The following is a 13,177-nucleotide window of genomic DNA, read 5'->3' on the forward strand; positions in this document are numbered from 1 at the left end:
AGGAAACATCACCAAGTCACCACTGGTAAACAGAGGAATTAGAAGAAAGGAACTTCTCTGAACAACACACCCCTGTAGACACCTAGCTTAAAATAGAGCCCCTTTGTAACAGGAAAGATTGCCCTTCCTCTCACCTGAGGCAGACTCATGTCAGGTGCAGGGCTCAGCCCTGGTTTCAGCCCCACTGACGCTCTTGCCCAGGCAACCTTGCACACCACACAAACCACTCGGGTGTATGGACAGCGACAGTGATAACACAATCAATGGGATCAAGTCACTGAAAGATGGGGGGAGATCAAGATGCCTAGGATAATTTCTGAGTCGCTGCTTGGAATTCCGGGTATAAGCTACTGAGTCTAGATTTAAACACCGTGAACTTAAGGTATCTGAGACATCCAAATAGAATATAATATGATCATCATATATCCCTCAGATGTTGTCTTCTACTACTAGACTGTGAGCTCTATGAGAACAAGGATTGTGTTCTTTGGGGCTGCCAAGCAGGGTTGTACAGTATACAACTCACATAGGCATGAGCAGCAGCCCTAGAAATGATTCTCAATATACACCATTGAGTGAATATATAAGAAAAATGCAGCTTAGGAGAGGACTTAGCATTAAAGCCTTAACTCCACATGATAGAGCATCAAACCAAACCCCGATTTCTGATCTAGTCATACATGCATTTCAAACAGGGCTTATGAAGTTTGTCGTTTTACCAGACTGAGCAATGGGAGGTAGAAAATGGTAGAAATGGGAAAACAGGGTAAAGCAAACAAATACGGTACGTTTAGGGGAAAGATGATGTAATCGGGTCATTTGGTAATTTTTTAAACACATTTCGGCCAGCTACTTAAAAATAGAAGGGCTAGGAGGAGACAAGGAAAGAGAGCAGAAAACTGAGAAAGCAAAAGAGGGAGACACACTCTGCTCCAAAGATTTAACTCCCCTTCTCTGCTTTAAGGAAGGTACAAACCACTGCAGAAGGTCTCGCTTGTTCCTTGCTTAACTCTCTCCACCTCCCTACCTCTTCTTTCTCCCAAACATCACCATTTTCAATGGGATGAAGGATAAGGTTCAGGGAATATTAAAAATGAGAGTCATATTTGATGGGTGAGAAAATCTCCATGTTCAGGGTTCACCACAGTGCCAATCTACCAAGGTGACAGAACTGTTACATAAGCAGCTGCTGCCTTTACAGAGTGACATCCTGTCACATCCTGTAACAATAACAGAGCTGGACAAATGCATAAGGGGCAAGGACTACAAATCACACCCTTTGATAATGCCCATGTTTCTCTGGACCTCCAGCTTCTCGCCACAAAAAGGGGGGGCAGTGTATCTAGAAGAAACAGACTATCTCTGTAGATTGTCCTGCTTTCAGCCATATGGGCAACATCCTGCTGTCATGAAGCATTCGTAACTGAGGAAGCACCATACTTGATGTTGTTTAACTACATTTATTTGGTGAAACATGGTGAGGTTTTAGTAACCTAAAACACATTAAATTACTTAGGGGGTGGGGCAAGGAGGATCATGATTATTAGAACACTGGAAGTGTTCTTTAAGGATAAAAATTGAATATATTTTAGGATAAAAATAAAAATTGAATACCTGTGAGCCTCTGATGGAAATATGTGGTAAAAACTGGTGGTCCATAAAGTTTAGGTTCCAATTAGGATACAGTTAAACAGATAGGCACAGATGCACCGAGGGGGGACTTTGGTAAACTGGTCATTTTTCCAGTTTCCTCACCAGAGGGCAGTGCTGCTTCACACTTGGAGCCTTTGCCTGGGCGGCAGGGGCAGGCTGGCTACACGCCCCGAGTGTTTATCCCAACTTGGGTATAACTGAAGAATTTTGTTTTGTCCATGGCCACGTTATAAGGAAAGTTTTTAGCAAAAGTTATCTTTTATCTTCTCAGAAATTGACAGAGTGATCAGGGAATAATAAATAGCCACATATTCTCTTGCTTCAACCCTGAAAATGAAGGGAATTAAGAGAATCTGTTGGTTAGTGATAGGATAAATTGGATTAGTGAAATCCTTTTCGAGGATCTACTGCACTTTACAGGCACTTTTGGAGACCGTAAAAGTTCATGAGAGACATACAAGTGTTTATAACACTTAGTATTCTTGAGACATGAACCTACCCTCAGGGGATAACCAAGTATATTTAACAGAAGCATATTTTTTGGAACTAACTTAAATTTTGTAAATCATATAAATCTGACTATGTGGACAAAGAGAAGTTACTAACCAAGCTGCAGAATTATAGTGACTGAAGTCTGAAGAATAAGATATTTTCCAAAATGCTCCCTTTGGGTTTTCATTTTGTTTTTAATTAGTTTTTTTTTTTAACTTTTATTTTAGACAGGGTACACATACAAGCCAGGGAGAGGGGCAGAGAGAGAGAAAGAGAGAGAAAAAGAATCTCAAGCAAGCTCCATGCTCAGTACAGAGCCCCACACATGGGGCTCCATCCCTCAATCAGCTGGGGTCATGACCTAAGCTGAAATCAAGAGTGGATTCTCCATCTCCATATACATATACAAATGACCAATAAGCACATGAAAAAACACCCAACATGATTAGTCATTAGGGAAATGAAAATCAAAACCACGAGGTACGCTCCAGACCTGGTAGGATAGCTATAATAATAATTTTTTTAAAGACAATAGCAAAGGCGGGGTATCATGTGACCCCAGCCCTCAGGGAGTGGGGCAAATATGGTTCCCCTATCCAGCTTGATTCTTTGCCTGTCCCTTGAGGCCAGGTGCCAGCCTGAGCTCAGCCTTCTCCTCCCTCGTAGATGAAGAAAGCCCCACCCCACAGACCCAAGCTGGTGAGGGGGGTAGTTCTGTCTCCCAGGTCCTGAAAGGAACCAGGTACTGTGGTAGGCTTTGCAGATTCAACAGTATACAAGACAAAGTCCCTGTCCATATAAAGTATACATTCTAATGGAGGAGACAGTCCTCAGAAATGCAAGTTGCCGATGAAGTAGATCTTATTTTTTATGACATGAAAGCTCAGAAGTGCTCCACACCAGAAGAAATCAAGAAAAGAAAGAAGTCTGCCATGCTTTGTCTCAGTGCAGATAAAAAGTGCATCATTGTAGAAGAAGGGAAAGAAATCTTAGTTAGAGATGTGGGTTAAACCATAACCGATCCTTTCAAGCATTTTGCAGAAATGCTTCCTGAAAAAGATGCTGCTCTACTTTGTATGATGCAAGTTTTGAAACTAAGGAATCCAGAAAAAAGCAGTTGATGTTTTTGTGGGTTTTTGTTTGTTTGTTTGTTTTTGTTCTCAAGCAATTTCCAGACCTGAGATGGTAGTTATGGCTCTGCCTCCATCCTTGGACATTCAAGTTGAAAGGAATAAGAACCGGAGAGACCTAGAGATTGCTCTGTTCCTAGTTCCCAAGGACAGAAACTATTCTCTGTGGGAGGAGTAGACAAGGGTATCAGAACCAGCTCCTCTGGAAAGTAAAGTGATCAATGTGAGCCCCAAGGATGCAATCATAAAGAAATTTCAAGGCATAAAACATGAATACCAAGCAAATGGGCCAGAAGACCTCAGTCAGGCTTGTACTGCTTACAAGCTAGAAGGATCCTTAGCTGTAGCTTTTGAAGAATGCGGCGTAGACCATCATTCAGTGCCACAAATCAAAAGCTTCCATGTTTAATGTTATCCTCTTGCTATATAAGCAAAACAAGTATGTTTAGGCCAGGGTTCCATTGAGGGGGAGCTGTCTTGTCATCGGTTAAACTAAATATTCTATCAATATGTGAAAATGGTCCTAAATAAATCTAAAATCTGAAGACATATATTTTGACATTAAATTCTTATTGGCCCAATGCCTGTTTTGATGAGTTGGCTTGTAAAGATTTTTGTTAAACCCATGATTTTTAATCACGTAGTTCACAAAACAGTACAAGGCCATATGAAGAGAATTATTGCATCTTTGCTACCTCAACAGTTACTTTGTTTCTTTTGCTTAGAGAATTGGTCACAATCTGGTTATAATTTTGGCCCCAAATTCTTTATTCTCTCTTAAGCTAAACCGTACAATGGAAAATAAATCTCCTCTCTACATGTAACAGCTCTAATATACTAGCTACAGTAAGATTAAGTCAGGCAGGCTTAATTCTAGCAAGCGTGTAATGGAGACTGCCTCAGAATTGTTCACACTTCTCACTAAGGAGGGCATTTGTTGGGATGAGCACTGAATGTTGTATGTAAGTGATGAATCGCTAAATCTACTCCTGAAACCAATATCACACTGCATGTCAACTAACTAGAATTCACTTGAAACATGAAAAAAAAGAAAGAAATGTGCACACTTCTAACCAGCGCTAATCTTGCAAAACATTATTTTGAGCACGCAGTTGAAACGCAGGAAGCAGTTCCTTGCACCTATAGTGAGCTCTCCACTCACTAGCTGGGAGATTGTTCTGAGAGTGACCTAGCATCTTGGAAATCCAATCATGATGTGTCCTCAGAAGAAGGATGTGCCATACCTTGTAACAACTAACAATGACGCAAATTAGAGTTCCATTGTAATCTACTCTGTTAGTGAAAATCATAAAATGGTTTTTTGACAAGTTGGGCCAACTGTGACATCTTTGCGTCTCCTTCAGAATTTTGTTGATTCTGGTACAATAAGGTGTGGAAGAGCATTGAGTTTATGTTTACTCTGGGGCCTGGGAGAACTTCCTAATTTCCTAGAGCAGTTTGTTGATTTCATGTGAAATGGGGAGCAGGTATAATGGATGACACCCACAGGAAGCCACTGCCTGATGACACTTGGAAGTGATTGTCTTTAACATCACAGGCATAGCACTTTGAACAATAAAGAGATGCACACAGTTGAAATTAGAAGTAGCAGCATTGGCTTTATGTAATAAAGGAAGCAATATTAACTTAAAAATAAGATAATAATAAGTATTAGCAAAGATGTGCAGAACCCTCATACGTTGCTAATGGGAATGTAAAATGATGCAGCCACGTTGGAAAATAGCTTGGCAGTTCCTCAAAAAGTTGAACCCAGCAATTGTACCCCTAAGTATATACCCAAGATAATTAAAAATACGTATTCACACAAAAACCTACACGCAAATGTTCATAGCAACAATATTTACAATAACCAAAACGTGAAAAAAATCCAATGTCCATCAACTGACAAATAACTAAATACGGCGTGGTGTATCTGTACCAAGGAATAGTATTCATGCATGAAAAGGAATGAAAGTACTGATACATGCTACAACATGGAGGAAAAATGGAGCTAAATATAAGAAAGCACTCACAAAGGACCAAATCTTGTTCCATTTATATGAAATTTCCAGAATAGGCCAATCTGTGGACAGAGGCATATTAGTAGTTTTCAAGGGCTGGGGGTAGGGCAGAATGGGAGCGACTACTAATGGGAATAGGGTTTTCTTCTGAGGTGATGAAATGTTACGGAATTAAATAGCGCAGAGCTTTGTAAACACACTACAAACCATTGAGTTTTATGCTCTAAAGAGTGAATTTTATGGTATGTGAATTATATTTCAATTAAGAGAGAGACAGAGAGAAAGAGAATGGGCTTTGACAGAATGTTCCCAACCATGAAGGAGGGGAAAGTAGAAATGAGGTCATTAAAATGCTAGCATGAAGAACAGCATCATAAATGTGCTCTCAACCCAGGTCCCCGTAATGCTGTTTACCAAAGACCAAGTCCTGCCTTTTTCCAAATATACTGATTAGAAAACAAAAGCTTATTGACTTAAATCAGAAAATCAAAACAAAACCAACAAAAACAAACCAAGTGGTAGCATAGTTTCTCTTTTTTTTTTTTGGCAAATATTTATTTTATTAGTTAATATGAACTAATACTCAACAACAGGAAAATTGATTAATAATAATGTATTAATGTGGGGTGCCTGGGTGGCTCAGTCAGTTAAGCGTCCGACTTCGGCTCAGGTCATGATCTCACAGTTCGTGAGTTCAAGCCCCCCTTCGGGCTCTGTGCTGACAGCTTAGAGCCTGCTTCAGATTCTGTGTCTCCCTCTCTCTCTGCACCCCCCCTCCCCAGCTTGGACTCTGTCTGTCTGTCTCTGCCTGTCTCTCTCTCTCTATCTCTCAAAAATAAATAAACACTAAAAAAATTTTTTACTAAAAAATAATAATGTTTAATGCAATGGAGTGTTACAGAGCAGTAAAAAAGAATGCATCTGTACTGCATCAACAGAAACTTGACCAAAAAGCAAATAACAAGATTACATACAGTATGAGGCAATTTATATAAAATTTCTAAATGAAAAGCAATACTGTACACATACACACATACCACTTAAGGGTATATATGTGTATATATATATATATATATATATATATTATAACTATATATATAGCTATATATACCTAATTATATATATATACACCTAATTGTACATATATATACCCTATTTTATATATTTATGTATATCCCAAAGTATATAGTATATATTGTATAATATATACACAGCATAGTAAGAAATCTAGTATTAAAGATATACATATATATAATACATAATAAAATATAGATTAAGAGTATTAAAGGATTAAGTATCAAGTATTAGGGATATATATAAAATATTAAAAAGCTCATGCAGTGATAAACATCTGACTGAAGAAAAAGGAAAACCTGTAGGACAGAGAAGGATTAAGAGAAGAACTATTTCAACTACATTTATAAAATGTCTTCCTTAATCTGGGTAGTAGGTACATGAGTTTATATTCTGTTATTCTTTATACTTTGGATTCTGTTAGAAACTTTCTGTTACAAACTTTAAAAAATAAAAGCAATTTTAAAAAATCATCATCATCAGGGCTTTTTATGGTTTGCTTTAAAATCACAACACATGATGGATGAAGCATTAAGAGCTTCTCCAAAATACTTTGCAACTATGCAGTGGCAAGTACCAAAGCTTTGAAATATTTTCAAAAATGAAAGCAAGTCGGGAGCCTGGGTGGCTCCGTAGGTTAAGCATCCAACTTTTAGCCCAGGTCAGCATCGGGCTGTGCTGACAGCTCAGAGCCTGGATCCTGCTTCAGATTCTGTGTCTCCCTTTCTCTCTGCACCACCCCCTCCCCGTCCCCTGCCGCCAGCTCGAACTCTGTCTTTCTGTCTCAAAAATAAATAGACATTAATTTTTTTTTAATGAAAGCAAGAAACCAAGAGGGGGCCTGTGTAGGATTCTGTTTCCACTTCGTTGGCAGAACTTATTTCTTAGGGTCTGCAAACCAATAAAGAGCTGGTGGCACTGTGTGCAAGGTGGTAGTCAGGTCTCCCTCTCGCCTGTGAGCAAACGGATGCCTGCAGCACTCTCTCTGGTGCCCCGTTATGCTCCAACCCACCTTCACAGCTTCACGCCTATATTTGCAGCCTATTAGAGGACGTAGCCAGAAAGTGGTCAAACCTTTAATCAAGCAATGAAAAGATTGCTATAATCTAAGTGTTTGACAAAGTATCTACGTGAAACCAGTTGACATAGTTGAAAAGTAAAAAAAAAATCAGTCATGTACCACTCGAGCTCCTCTGACAACTTATCTAACTTCTAATACTGATTTTTTCTCTAAAGTAACCAAATTTAACCTTGTTTGGGGACTTTTAAAAAAGTGTTAATGTGGGCGCCTGGGGTAAGCTTCCCACTCTTGATTTTGGCTCAGGTCACGATCTCAGGATTCCCTCCTCTGGCTCCTTGATGACAGCGCAGAGCCAGCTTGGGATCTTCTCTCTCTGCCCCTCCCTCCCTTGCTCATGTTCTCTCTCCCCTCCCCCCCCCACTCTCAAAATAAAATAAATAAACTTAAAAAAAAAAGAAAATTGTTCATATGTGTCTGTGCCTTTGTGTGTCTTATGAATATTAATTAATGGAGGTTAGTATTTGTCATTCTATAATGTATAATTTTTAAATTCAACCCATTAAAGTTATTACTATGTAGATAACACCTAGAAGCAAGAAGCCACGAAAAAGCCAAACAATAAAATTCCCAGTGCAGCTTCAAGCAGACACCTGGAATCTGAGCACTCTTGTCTGGGGCGTATCTGTTAGACTAGGTAGACTAGGAAATAGCACAGCGGGGAGGTCTTCTGGGTGATGCCCAGCCCAGAGGTATCTTTTTTCATGTCTGAAGCCAGAGAGATTTATCAAATTTCTCTCTGCACCGCATTTCGAATGAGCAGTTTTGCCAAAGGTTTTAGTTGAGTGCACAGGCACTGGCAAAGAGTCCCTCTTCCTGAGTTCCCTGACTGAAAGCCTTACAAAGCAGTGGCGATCAACACAAACAGCCAGTACAGAGGAAATCCAACCGATGACATCCTCCTAACGAAAACCAAAAGGTATTTCTGCCTTTCAACATCTCCAGCCATTGCAAACAATAGCTCAAGTCCTTCCTGATTAAAGAAGTTGCTGATCCAGTTGAAAGGAACACAAAGAAGCAAATTAGAAGACAGTACAGGGTCAAGTTAGGCTAGCAAAGAAACGAGGCTAAAGCAAAACAGAAGCCCTCCCTTGGTCTCTATCCCAATTTATTTATTCCCATGAATTTTAATGGTATTTTTTTATTATTAAAGTATAACATGCATACATACAGCTTGATGAATTTTCTCAAGTCAAGTACATCTCGTGACCACATACAGACCCAGCAGCACTTTCATGCCTCATCCTAGTTACTCGTTCTCCTCCAAAGGCAACCACAGCTCTGGTTTCTACCATGAGCAGTCAGTTTTACCTTCCTCCGAACATTAAACAGACTCCTACACAATGCAATCTTTTGTGTCGGGCTTCTTTTGTCCTACCTTGTGTTAGTGAGAGTCATCACGTTCTGGGTGGCAAGTTTGGTCACTGAATGAACAAACTACAGCAGATGTCTTCTTAGTCCTGTTACTGAGCATTTGCTCATCCAAGCATAAGCTGACATAGTTTCTAAAATCAGAGGGCTCCTTCTAGAATGACCAAGCAGCACAGCTCTAGCAGGCTTTGGCCTCCAAGTTGGTACATCAAAGAAACATTTCTTCTCATTTTCAGTTTCAAGGGGTTTCAATGCCCTGGGTGAAGTTGTTCCATGTGTATTTTTTCTCTCTTCAATGATGATGGAATATGTCCTAATATGCTTTCTCCAGTCAAGACACTGGTGGTGAATTTTGCCAAGTTCTCTCTTTTATTCATAATCAGTTTTACTAAGTTCATCAATTTTTCCAGTTGAAAAAGAAAAACTTTGTTGACTTTCCCTATTATACATTGGTTTTCAATTTCCTTAATTACTGCTCCTTAATACTATTTCTTCTCCTTGCTTTAGTTTAGTCTTTTCCTAACTTTTGAGATGGATACCTTGGTCATTGATTTTTCAGCCTACTTTCAAATATTGTTTTCTAAATTAAGCTATTCTTTTCATCTTTAAAACCATCCTTCTGTACCCTGCAATCTGTGATGCTGGGATTCTTACTGTGCACACTACAATTCTACTCCACTCATGGGCCAGCCCCTGCAAACGGCATGTTGAGACAATGCGGAGGCCACCATGGAGGAAGAAGGGCCTTGCCCTTTCTTAACCCCTCCCATCCTGAAGCCCCACCCAGCAATAGCTTTTCCCTCCAGTGGCACCTGTGGGTTCAGCCCAACCCCCTCATTGTTCCTCAGCTCATCCCAGCTCCACAGGGGACCTCTTCCAAACTTCTCGGTCCCCTCAGCTGTAGGATGGAAGCTGCTTCCTGCAATTAATAGATCTGTTACTGAAGTGTCCCTTTTTAGCTTTCTCTTGCTTATCTCTCCCTTATCTTCATTTCTTTCCGCTAAAATAACTAGTTTGGTTTGTCTTCTGACTGCACCCTGCCTGTCGTTGTCCCAAAGCACGTGAAACAAAGAAGTGACACATATTCAAAACCGGACTCAAACTCTCATTTTCTCCTCCCTCCCAAATTGCTTTTCCTCGTCTATCCTGTATCTTTGTGGAGAAGAAACCACAAGCCAGAAATCTGGGACTTTTTCCTAATGTTGTTTGTTTGTTTGTTTGTTTGTTTGTTTTTACCTCTCCTTTAGCCTCTATAGCCAGTCTACCATCAAAAGCCACTGCTTCTGACTTATATATTTTCCCAAAATCTCTTCCCTCTTTTCCATTTCCCCTGCCACCACTTTAATTCAGGCCCCAGTCATTTCTCATCAGGCCTATTTAATTAGTCTCCCCGACTGAGGCCTCCTTATACACCAATCCCTATCCTACTACCAAAAGCATCTCCCAGAAAGGCAAAGCTTCTGTCTTCAAAGACATTTCCGAGGCTCCCCATTGCCATAGGGTAAAGCCCAAACCCCTCAGCAATGAATTCATCTTTTAGCCTTTCATGCCTTTCATGAGCTGATCTTTACCCATTCCCTCAGCTTCCTCTGTCACTAATCCCCACCTTCCACAAGCAAAGCCTGTCCCCCACCGTACACACACACACACACACACACACACACACACAGTCTCCCAGGATGCCTGTCTCATTGGCTGTAAACTTCTTGAGATGAAAAGATAAGGCTTATCCATCATCACCCACAGGTCTTGGCAATCAGGGCATTCAAAAAGCTTCCATGAAATGAGAAAATGACATTCCATGTTTCTATATAATTTTCATATTCATAATTTTTAACTATATTAGTTGTGATGGTTAATTTTATGTGTCAACTTGACTAGACCACAGTACTCAGATATTTGGCCAAATATTATTCTCAATATTTAACTAACATTTAAATCAGTAGATTTTGAGTAAAGTATAGTGTTCTCCATATGTGAGGTGGGACTTACCCAATCAGTTGAAAGTCTTTTAAAATTTTTTTTTTCAAGGTTTTTTTATTTTTGGGACAGAGAGAGACAGAGCATGAACGGGGGAGGGGCAGAGAGAGAGGGAGACACAGAATCGGAAACAGGCTCCAGGCTCTGAGCCATCAGCCCAGAGCCTGACGTGGGGCTCAAACTCATGGACTGCGAGATCGTGACCTGGCTGAAGTCGGACGCTTAACCGACTGCGCCACCCAGGCGCCCCTGTTGAAAGTCTTAATAGAAAGAAAAAAAAAGATAAAAAAAACCCTGACCTTCCCAGAAAAGGAGGGAATTCTGCCAGTAGACTACCTTTGGACTCAAACTGCAACTTTTCCCGAGGTCTCTAGTCTGCTGACCTAATCTGTAGATTTTGGACTTGAAACCCAATCACATGAGCCAATTTCTTAAAATAAATCTCTTTTGATACACACACACACACACACACACACACACACACACCCTGGTTCTATTTCTCTGGCGAATTCTAATGCATTAGTTTTGGATTTGGGGTTTGTTTGTTAGCCACCATAAATACAATTCTATACTGATAGTTTTATCTCAAATAATTATTTAGGATTAATATCTAGGGTTAGGTTTCAATTCAAATGGATACAAGTTACAATGGCTCTTAATAAATATTTTCTAGCCTCCATCCAAAAAAAAGATTATACCAACATATAATGCTTTACTATTGTGTAAATGAATGTTGGCCCCCAGAGTGTTTTCCACACATTTCACATTTTAATTTACGAATTTTTAACTCTCCTCTAGGTGGAATATGGCTCTGTACATTTCCTTACTGGGTATGTTTCCTATAAAATAGAGTTTATATATCATTTGCCCATTTGTCCCTGGAGTGTTAGAAGTGTAACATGATTCCTTCACATCATTAGTTATGACAGGATAATCGTCGTAATCAATAGGTGTCAGGGTTCAAGGATATGAGGAATCTGTGTTTTGCTTATGCAGGTCAGTCTATACAATTATCAGGATCCCAGACTATATATAGCCTGTAAGCTCCATGTAAGTCGCCCTGGGACACTTCTCTATCCCAAGCAAGAGGAGTGAAAAGAAAGAGGAGTATTCATAGAATTTTTTAGACTAGGTCTGGAAGTGGAACTCTTACCTCCTCTATCAATCCATTTGGTAAACTCATCATATGGCCAACTCAATGCAGGGGTCTGGGAAATGCAGTCCAGCTGCATACTTAGCAGAGAGAAGATAACTTGGGCTGTGGTGAGCAACTATCTGTCTCTGCCACAGTACGGAACCCGCTGTGCCCGGTGTTAAGAATGTGGACTCCTAAGTCACTATCTGATGATCATATAGAGCAAGGTACTTAACTTTTCTGATCCTGTTTTTCATTTTTCGAATCTGACCATAAAAGGACCTCCTAGAGCGGTTGTAAGGATTAGACAAGTATGTGCAAGTTCCTGGCATAGAGTAGGTTTATAATACATATCAGATTCTTTCCATAATTTTCCATTATATTTTTGGTAAATGTGTGTTTATATTCATTTGCATTCATGTTCTTCTGTTTGGGGATGTGAAAATATGGTGTTTATGGCATTCTAAGTCCTCTTTCAATTTGTAATTTCTTGTAGTATTTCCAGGAGTTTCAAGCTATCATTCCCCATTGTTAAATAGGATGTCTGCTCTGTACCTTCTAATTTGCCTATGGCCTGAGTATGTATTTTCTTCTTTTAAATTCTCCTGTAGTGCAAGTTCTGGAACACCCTCAAAGCCCTTCCCAATTTCCAAAGATCAAACTGTGAAACAGGCAGGACAAGTATCTCTCCTAACAGGCTCTCTATTTCCTGTCATTTTTTTCCCCTCCTTTTTTTTCTTCCCTTGAGAGTTGCTCTATCCTCCCATCCCTCTCCTGAATGCTCTCCACATCTCCTCCCTGCCAACATTTGCCCTCAGCAAAACAGCTCAATTATGTCAAAATGACTGTAAGAGATTTAAATAGTGATATCCATCTTTGGTGGAAAACAATCACCTGGGGGCTGATTGAAATGTAAATCCCCAAATTTCTGATTCAAATGACCTTGGTGCAAATCTGCATTTTAACGAGTACCCTAGGTGACTTTAAAACAGATACTCCCACACTTAGAAAAAGTGGCTTAACTCCTTGCAGATACATTTACATATAAGATCTTAAACTACAGAGGAGAAAAAGTAATAATAACATGATTTCAGGCACCGAACAATGGATAAGAAAGCCTTTCTGGAGAGAGGGTAGGTGGCCTTGTGGCCTCAAAATGGCATCTATTCTCCTTTATATTTACTGGAACTGTAATCACCTTTGTTCCCCTACAGGTAAGAATAAATACTTTCTGGTCTGTGGT

General features: G+C 39.9%; 1 pseudogene; it reads left to right on the plus strand.

Moving 5' to 3' along the window:
• The first annotated feature begins 2,978 nt into the window (after positions 1-2,978).
• On the plus strand, positions 2,979-3,684 carry LOC123607265 (annotated as a pseudogene).
• The last annotated feature ends 9,493 nt before the right edge of the window (positions 3,685-13,177 follow it).

The sequence above is a fragment of the Leopardus geoffroyi genome, chromosome A2 (genome assembly GCF_018350155.1).
Source record: "Leopardus geoffroyi isolate Oge1 chromosome A2, O.geoffroyi_Oge1_pat1.0, whole genome shotgun sequence".
In the NCBI taxonomy this organism is placed as follows: domain Eukaryota; kingdom Metazoa; phylum Chordata; class Mammalia; order Carnivora; family Felidae; genus Leopardus; species Leopardus geoffroyi.